The sequence below is a fragment of the Lycium ferocissimum genome, chromosome 7 (genome assembly GCF_029784015.1).
Source record: "Lycium ferocissimum isolate CSIRO_LF1 chromosome 7, AGI_CSIRO_Lferr_CH_V1, whole genome shotgun sequence".
Taxonomy (NCBI): Eukaryota; Viridiplantae; Streptophyta; class Magnoliopsida; order Solanales; family Solanaceae; genus Lycium; species Lycium ferocissimum.
In genome coordinates this window covers 16,185,045-16,194,122 of record NC_081348.1, presented here as the reverse complement: position 1 = coordinate 16,194,122, position 9,078 = coordinate 16,185,045, and positions in this window count along the sequence as shown.

Sequence of the window (9,078 nt, the reverse complement as noted above, 5' to 3'; positions counted from 1 at the left end):
AAACCGCATGCATGATGCATACAGGCACATACTTGTTCAAAATAAGAAAACCTACAGCAAATTTTTATGCTAAGCAATTCACTCGAGATCATACACTGAATACATTGTTGCAGCATAAGTTAATTTACGCAAAATATTGAGGCCAAATAATTAATTATCAAACCCAAGTAGGAAAGTCAACTCAGAAGAATGAAAAAGGCAAAAGAACAGTTAGATGATTGAAAAAGTAGTTAAAATTACATTATTAAACATATGAAAGCATGGGATGATAGTAGTAGTAATTTCTGCATATATGCTAAGCAATTTTCCACGGAATTAAAGCTACGTACTGCCTAACTAATGGCTGCCAAACATTTAAGAAAAGTCACCAAAAAAAAAAAAAAAAAATTTAAAGGGGAAATCATGTACATGTACACGATTTGCCAAATCAAAAAGAATTTTGGCAAATGGTGTACTGGTCCACGATTTGCCCTTTCACATTTTTTTTTTTTTTTTTTGGTTGAAGTTCACTTACAAAATAGGACGCATACGAATTGCGGTAAATCATGTAATCCACAATCCCTTTTGAAAATTTTGGTCTAATTTTGTGTCATTTGGCGCCGTACTCGTGATTGTAATTATCTTTCTCACCCCTATTTGTGGTACTTGCTTTTCGATAATATTTATGAATTTATAATAGTTACTTAGTTGATATGATTTGAATTGCGTTTCAATAGGATTCGGTCATGTTAAGACTTAAGACTAGTTTAAGATAAAAATACAATAAATTTTCTTATATTTTAATGCCAAAGGGGCACAATTGCATTACGAGGTTCGCGATTGCGAAGAACAGCCATAGAGTCCCTACTTGTGACCGCACGCAAGGGCATGCCTGTCCAATACAGCTAAGAAGCTTCATGATAACATTGTCAGTGCGCCGTCTAACAAATATCAAAGAAGAAACTTCAAACAAAGACCCTAATTTTTTTTAAAAGAAAGATCATCATATATATTTTTATTTAACGTTTACTTTTCTAGCTTTTTCAGATGCAAAGTCATTAATTACTATTTTATAATCGATTTGTTCTAACAATTCCTTTTCAATTGATAATATATCCAATCTGTTCAGTCTCTCTTGAGACATTACTGATCTTAGATAAAATTTTAACAATTTAATTTTGAAAAACTTCTTTTAGTTGAGGCAACAGTTTATATATAAAATACATCTTTAAGTAAAAAATGGGGCCTAAAAAAAAATTGGGGCCCCAAGCGATTGCTTTATTGGCCTTATAGTAGAGCCAACCCCTGGTGTCACGCCCCGAATCATGGCCTGGGCGTAACACGACAATTGGTACCATACTGCCTGTGACCGAGCGAACCACATGACTTGCTGAATCATCATGAGGCAAAACATGAGCGGAAATAACGTAAGCATGATGGATTTTTAAGAAAAATACATGGAGTCATAATAATTCATAAAATACTTATTTAAAACCTGAATGCGAAAATAACATGAGTTGACCCAAAGATGGATAAACACCTTGCATGTCTGACATAACTAAACTGATTAGTCTATGAAACCTCTAATCATGAGTCTTAACTAGGAAACGTACTTGCTGGGACAAGGTCCCCAGCATACCTTTAATGCATAACTAATAAGGCATAGATAAATGACTAAACTCCGAATGAGATGGGGCTCACCAATAAGCTGATACGAATGCTGTCCTATTGAGCAGATGCACCGTCTTGTAAATCCGTACCTGCATCGTGAAATGCAAGCCCCTGACAATAAAAAGGGACATCAGCACATTGAATGTGTAATGACCCGTTTGGTCGTTATAGCCTTTTCTGCATTTTCGCCTGTTCCCGAGCATTGATTAGCTCACTTTTGACCCGAGCGGACCGTTGGCACGCTTCCCGAGGTGTCTAGATTGAATTCGGGTGACTTTTGTGAAATATAGGCTTAAAGTGAAAAATGATTGACCCAAAGTTGACTTTTGGGTAAACGAATTTTTTCGGAATTCCGTCGATTCCCGAGAGGTCCGGATGGTCATTTAGAACTTGGGTGTGTATTTGGTTCGGTTCCCAATGCACTCGGATGCATTTCGGGACTTGGGTTAGGAAATTAGAATTAAGGCATCAGTAGTTGACTCGGTCAACGAGACCTCCGTTGGAAATTTCGAGGCCACGGGCGCGTTCGTAGGCGTTTTTATGTGTGTCAAGGTGTTTGCATGTGAGCAGATGGCCTCGGAAACTAGTCGGAAAATTAGATTAAATCGTGAAACTTTGGAAGTTTTCTAATGTCTGGTGCCCGCTTTGGCGGCACCAGCACCACGGCAGCGGCACCACTGGAGCGGTAGCCCTACCACTGGAGTGATCAATGACTTTTGGTCATTACTGCTGAAGTGGTCAAGTGACCGCTGAAGCGGCACCGCTGGGGGCGGTCCTAGTGCCGCTAAAGCGGGTGACGGGCAGTTTATAATATTAATGAAGTGTTAAAAGCCCTAGGACCCTCATTATTTCCCATCTCGATATTTGAGCTTGAGGGAACTGTTCTTAGGGATATTTGGAGGAGATTATTGGAGGTATATCTTTCCTATTACTTTACTCTTCCTTAAATCATAATCATCTTAGATTCCCCTTCCCTTCAATAAACCCTTAGTAATGGAAGTTGGAAGAAGCTTTTTGATGAACACTTTCTATAGGCTTGGTAATGATAAATTTATGATGTTTATGTTAGATTTTTATGAATCTAAGCTTATTAATCATATGCCTTCCATTCTTAGCATTGAATTTTGGAATCAAGGAATTTAGGTTTATACCCAATTTGGGGGTTTTGCTTGAAATCAGAAATTAGTCTAATTCTTGAGTTAAATCAGCAATTAGTGGTTGGGTTATAATCACCTAGTGCTTAATTTGGTAATTTGCTTCCAAATTTTCTGTTTTGCCCTTGTGGGCCCATTTCACCCAAATTTTAGAGCTAGAATTGACCTAATTTGAATAGTAGCAATATTAGTATCATTCTTCATGATTTCTAATCTAGAATTCGATTATGCTTAGACTACTTTGGTTCTGAGGTTCAGCGGAAAGGCAAAGCAAAGGAATGAGTTGTTGGCATTGCGGTTCGGCCATCCAGGTTGGTTATGGCTTACCTTTGGTTAGACTTCGTATAGCGAAGTGCATATTTAGATTATATTGTTAGAGATAGCATGTGAACCTTCGGGTATGAAGTCGGAATAGATATTGCCTTAGGTTGGGCCCTGTTGTGTGTTGGGGCTAGCCACCCCGTTATGTGTGATTTGATTGTTCGATTGTGCCAGCTTGGTGCCATATGTCGTTGGTAGATATTGGATTCTGCTTATCATTCGTGATTATGATATTGTTGGCGTACCCACTGTTGGTACTTGTGATTCGATTATATTATTGTTCTACCCACTGTTGGTACTTGTGATTCGATTATATTATTAGCATACCTACTGTTGGTATTTGATTTAGATATATTGTTGGCGTACTCATTGTCGGTACTTATGATATTGAGCATGATTGTTGATGTGATTTATACATTGCATGCACTCTCATTTTCATGATACACAGTTGAGATATTAATGATACTTGATGAAATACTTGACGAGTAGGCTCGCCTTTTACTTGGAGCGACGTGAGAGTCCGATATCCGATGTTAATCCTAAATCGTGGATCGAGTGAATTGATACATGATGAAACTATTTTACTTGAGTGACGTGAGAGTCAAATGTCCGATGTTCATTCCGGAATCGTGGATTGAGTAAGTGCATGGACTCCGCGGGTCCCCCAAAGTGGTGCTAGTGAGGACCCCCCCGTGGACAAAGATCTGAGGTCCGATCTGTTTGTTGGGCAAAGATCCGGGACGGATGGCACTTAGACAATGAGTCACTTTGGGTTGTGTTCGGGATGTCGATATTCCGTCCGAGCATATGTGTACACCGCATTTGCATGGCATTGCATTGCGTATTTCATACCGTTGCGCATTGCATTGCATTATGATTTGATTGTGATATTTGGTGCCGTATTGTGATGTTGGATTGGATTAGATACCTTCAGACTTGTCACAATTGGGATTAGATGCTCTACGTAGGTGATGACGGATAATTGGATTTGATTGCATTGTCTTATACTTACTGGTTTATTTGCTTATCTGCTTTATTATCTGAATTGTGCTAGCTATGCTTAGTCGGCCGATGATGCCTACCAATACTATTGTTTGTACTAACCTGCACTTGCTGTATTCTTTTATGAATGCAGAGTATCAGGTCGGATCCACTTTCGTGACCCGTGGCTGATCGACATTTCAGCTTCCTCTCAAGTTTCCAGGGTGAACATGGTCGTCCGCTGACCTTGAAGACTTTCCAATCATATGTCCTATTTTATTCAGAGACATAGACATTTTATGTATTAATATTCCAGATTGTATTACTTCCCTTAGATGCTCTTGTATTATTCAGACTAGAACCTAGGGGTGTTTATTGTCATTACTTTCTATATATATATAGAAAGTGCGAAAGATATATATATATATATATATATATATATATATATATATATATATCTTTGTAGTGAGACTTACGTATTTGTTCTATTCCTTTGCTTAATTTTCATCCTTTTATGTATTTATTCGTTGTTGGGTTGAGGATTCGCTTACCGAGGTGGGAAGATAAGTGCCCGCACGATTTAAGTTTTTCCAAATTCCCGACCTATTTACATGAAACTGGCTTAGAAGTCAGACCTACCGAAATTTAGACGAGTTTGAGAACTCTTACGAACTTCACTATTTGGTTTGACTTCAAACGATCGCTTATCCCCTAATTTCATCCCGAATGGCGTCATCTATCTAAATATCATCTTATTACTAGGTTTACATATTCACACCTAACCCAATTCATGGGATGTTACGAACCCCCGCATTGCACATGTTTATCAACCATTCGCTTAATACAAGAATGTATGATGATGAGAATTAAAGTTGGACTGACTCGTGAATTGTCTTAAAATAAAAGGAAAATCATTTTATTGGTAACATTTTTTCATAGCATCTTTTCAATTTATCTCTTTGAAGTATGACACATGTATAATTTTGAACAATTTATTACATCTAAACTTTGTCAATCAAGAGGATTAATTTGTTTTTTCCATTGAGCTTTGTTAATTTGAAAATCAAGTTATGTAAGAAAAAAAAAATTAATCATATAGGTATTTTAAATAATCAAATTGTTGTCGTTGACGGCTTAATTATTGAATTTTTGCAAAGAAATATTTCAGAAGCTTAATGAATCAATTAAATAACTACGTTGGATGTGCACTAAATATATTGCATATCTTAAAATGTGGTTATTGATTGATCTTAATAAAATATAGCTAAATTGCAAACGTTGTGGTTATAATTCACATAACTTTGAGACCAGGCCTGTCATTATTAGGACCCATTTATCTAGGTTAAACCTGTGACCGGGCCAATCTGATTCAAAAAAGAGGGGAAACCCCTAATTTCATCTCAAAAACAGAAACCCTAGCCTTCCCCCCCCCCCCGGCAAGCAGAAACCCTAGCCCAGATCCATTTGCTTTGAAGAAAACAACTGATATTTTCATTCCATTTGAAAGCTTAAGGTACGAGTCCCAACCCAGATAATAGCAAGTCTTCAATCATTTTTGTTTTTCTCTTTTTTCTTTCTGTTTCAAATGGATGTCACAATATATGACTTTGATTATACTACATCTTTGTATTCTGCTCCTTTCATCATCATCATTATTATGTGTCTTTGCTGAACATGAAATTAGTTTCTCTTTTATTTGATTCTTTAATGGTTGGAAAATTATATTAGTGTTTTATGAGTGTGTTTGGTATGACGGAAAATCGGTTTGTAGGTGGGGGGTTTGGAGTGTGGGGGTCCGGTGGGGGTCGAAGATGAATCCTTTTAAAGAAGGGGAGGCTGATATGATCCTAAGAAGCTCATAAGCGATTATGGGGGCTAAAATCCATATTGGAGCCTTGGACGTACATTCTCATGTCACATGCCTTTTGGTGATGAAGATTGGGCTTTTAGAGGCCATGGAAAGACAATGGAAAAATTACGTGTTATAGCTACTTTTAGTACATAATTAGTGATATTAACTACCTTTTGTTTTAATTACTAATAATAACTAAATACTTTTTGAATTTAACTAATATAGCTACACAGTAACTTTAGTTACTGGTGTACAAATACACCTAAAATTTAGCACCCCCAATCCCATATCCCCTTTTAATAGTAACAATATTAATCACTTAATATACATTACCATTCTCTCTCCTTTTTCATATATTTTTGACTTTCTCTATTCTCACTCACTACCCATTTCAGATTTTTTATTTCTCAAATCCCTAAAAAATTCTCTCTCTCCTTCTATCAACCACCACCACCACGAGTCGCGGCCGCCCCTCTCTCAATTTTTTTTGGTTTCCATGATTTCAAGCTTTGTGGACAACTTAAACATAAGAAGGCAATTAACCTTTTCATTTCCTTTTTATGTGAATGATGTTCCAACTAGAATGATCATTCGTTATGGTGGCAGCTTATCTCCCATTGTGGGCAAGTTGTAGCTGTAAATGCTAAGACTTTTGGGTTGTGGACCAGTGCCCATAAATTTGGATTGAGTTGCATTTGATCTGTGGCTAGGGTTTTTTTGGTGGTCTAGGGTTTTTTAGGGTTTTGAGAAGATGAAAAATATATGTATTTGTGTATGTTCTATGATATAGCTACTACAATTAATGTGGTTGGTGGTGTATTTATATAAGTTTTTATATTTGTGTATTTTTGTTCAAATTAATTCTAGTCCAATCATCTAGTTTCAAATACATGAGTAGCGAAAATACATTGTAACTTTTCTATATATTTGTGTATTTTGTTCAAATTAATCCATCAAATACATGTGTGATGCAAATTGTTACTCACACAAATACACGAGATTTAATATAAAAAAATACATGGGGTTTGATTGGTAACTTCAAATACATTGGTTATGCTATCAAATACATGTGTAAATCAAAACGAAATCAATATTGAAAACTTCAAATACATTACCGCTAAAATACATGGGTGATGCAAATTGTTACTCGCTGTCAAATACATGAGATTTAATATAAAATACATGGGGTTTGATTGAAAACTTCAAATACAACGTTATGCTATCAAATACATGGGTAAATCAAGAACGAAATCAATATTGAAAACTTCAAATATATTGGGCCGTTGAATGTTTTCAAATTTCAAATTTTGATTTTTTATGTTTTTGAATGTTGAAGATTGGATGGAGAAATAGAAAATGGTTATGGAAAGGTAATCTAAAATGCGATTTTGTGGAAGGGTATATATAAAAATACCAATTAATAGCTAATTAATTGATCCCTGCATTATTATGCCTTAAATCAAGGGATATGTTTTATTTTTTACCGTGTTACTATGTATTTATAAGCATCAAATACATCAAAAAAATACCTTAATTTGGGAAAATATAGCTACAAATGGTAATTTTTAAAAGGTAGCTATAAATGATAGGAAACTGCCAAAAGGTAGTCATTTTGTTAATTTTACCAAAGACAATTCACAAAGGCATACATGCATAGTGTGGATAATTACTTAAAAGAGGCACAAAGATGATGGCAAAAGATGGAAGCCACAAAAGGTGGCTAAGAGTGCAATTGGGTGTGTGAAGGCCCAATGTTGGGTTATTTGTGCAAAGGCCACTTTCCGGTCTTTGTTGTAATAGAGCTTAATGGCCAAATGTCAAATGTGGCTAATAGTTAATTAATTGTGGCTATGCATGTAAAGGCAAAACTATATAAACTGCCTTAACCTATTTTTATTCCTTAGCTTGATTTGATTATTGAAAGACTTCATTAAGAATAGTTCTGTTGTATGGAGTTAGGTTTAGCTAGGATTAGCTAGTGTGGATTTAGGAATTGGATTCCCTTAACTCTTACCTTGATCATCTCTTGGATAATTTAGGATTAGATTCTCCATGTATGAGTTAAGGTTCCCTTCTCCCTTGGATTTCTTCTTCTTTTAGTTGATGATTTATTACAATAGGTAGTTGAATTAATCCTTTCTTCTATCTATCCTCATCTCCTATTTCTTCAATTCTCATCCCTAATTTCTTACTATCTTTAATTTTCAATTTTTTGAATTGATTTCGAATTTTGTCCAAGTCGATTTGCATCATTTGGTATCAGAGCTTAGGCTAAAGGATTGTTCCTACAATTTTTAATCCAAAAAAATTCGAAAATTTGGTGGTGTTGTTTGATTCGAGTTAGATTTGAGATTTTCGATTTTTTTTGGAATTTTCAGATTTTTGGGATGTGGGGGATTTTTGGAATTTTCAGATTTGGGGTTATAGTTTGGGCAAAACTATAATGCTGCGAGTTGAACATTCAGCCCAAACTATTATCAAGCACTATTCCACCAGCCCATTCGCCACAAAACGATCAGATATGCTTGAAATTTCTTAAAGATTAATATTACTACTATATATAAGAGACAATCCAAATAATTTTGTAGCATTTAGTTACATTATAAGCATTTAGTTAGCTTTCCACTAAAAATGATTTGCCACTTCAAATATTTGCCCTTATATTTGTTATTTATTATTTCATATACCAAAGTATGTTTTCAATAAATCAAGATATTTTCAAACACTTTTGGTAATACATGACGCTTAGACTAACTTTTTGGAGGTGAGGTATGTACCATGATTTTTTTCTATGTTTTATTTTTGCCCCTACATTATTTCTTTTTTACTTGGGTGGCCACATCCAATATGATACGTATAATTTGAGCCCTTTAGAAATGATACGTATAATTTGAGCCCTTTAGAAATACTTGAAAAGTTGTGCATGGTGATGATGTCATCTAATAGAAATAGCTATGCAAAAAGATAATCTAAAATGTTAATAATAATAATTTTGGATAACTCATTTGTTACCTGCAGGTAATCGACCATATTTTCTTGCAATTCTAAAATTGCCATTAAATTTCTCTTGATCTAAATTTTATCAAAAAAAATTATTTTGAATATATAAAGGTTTAATGA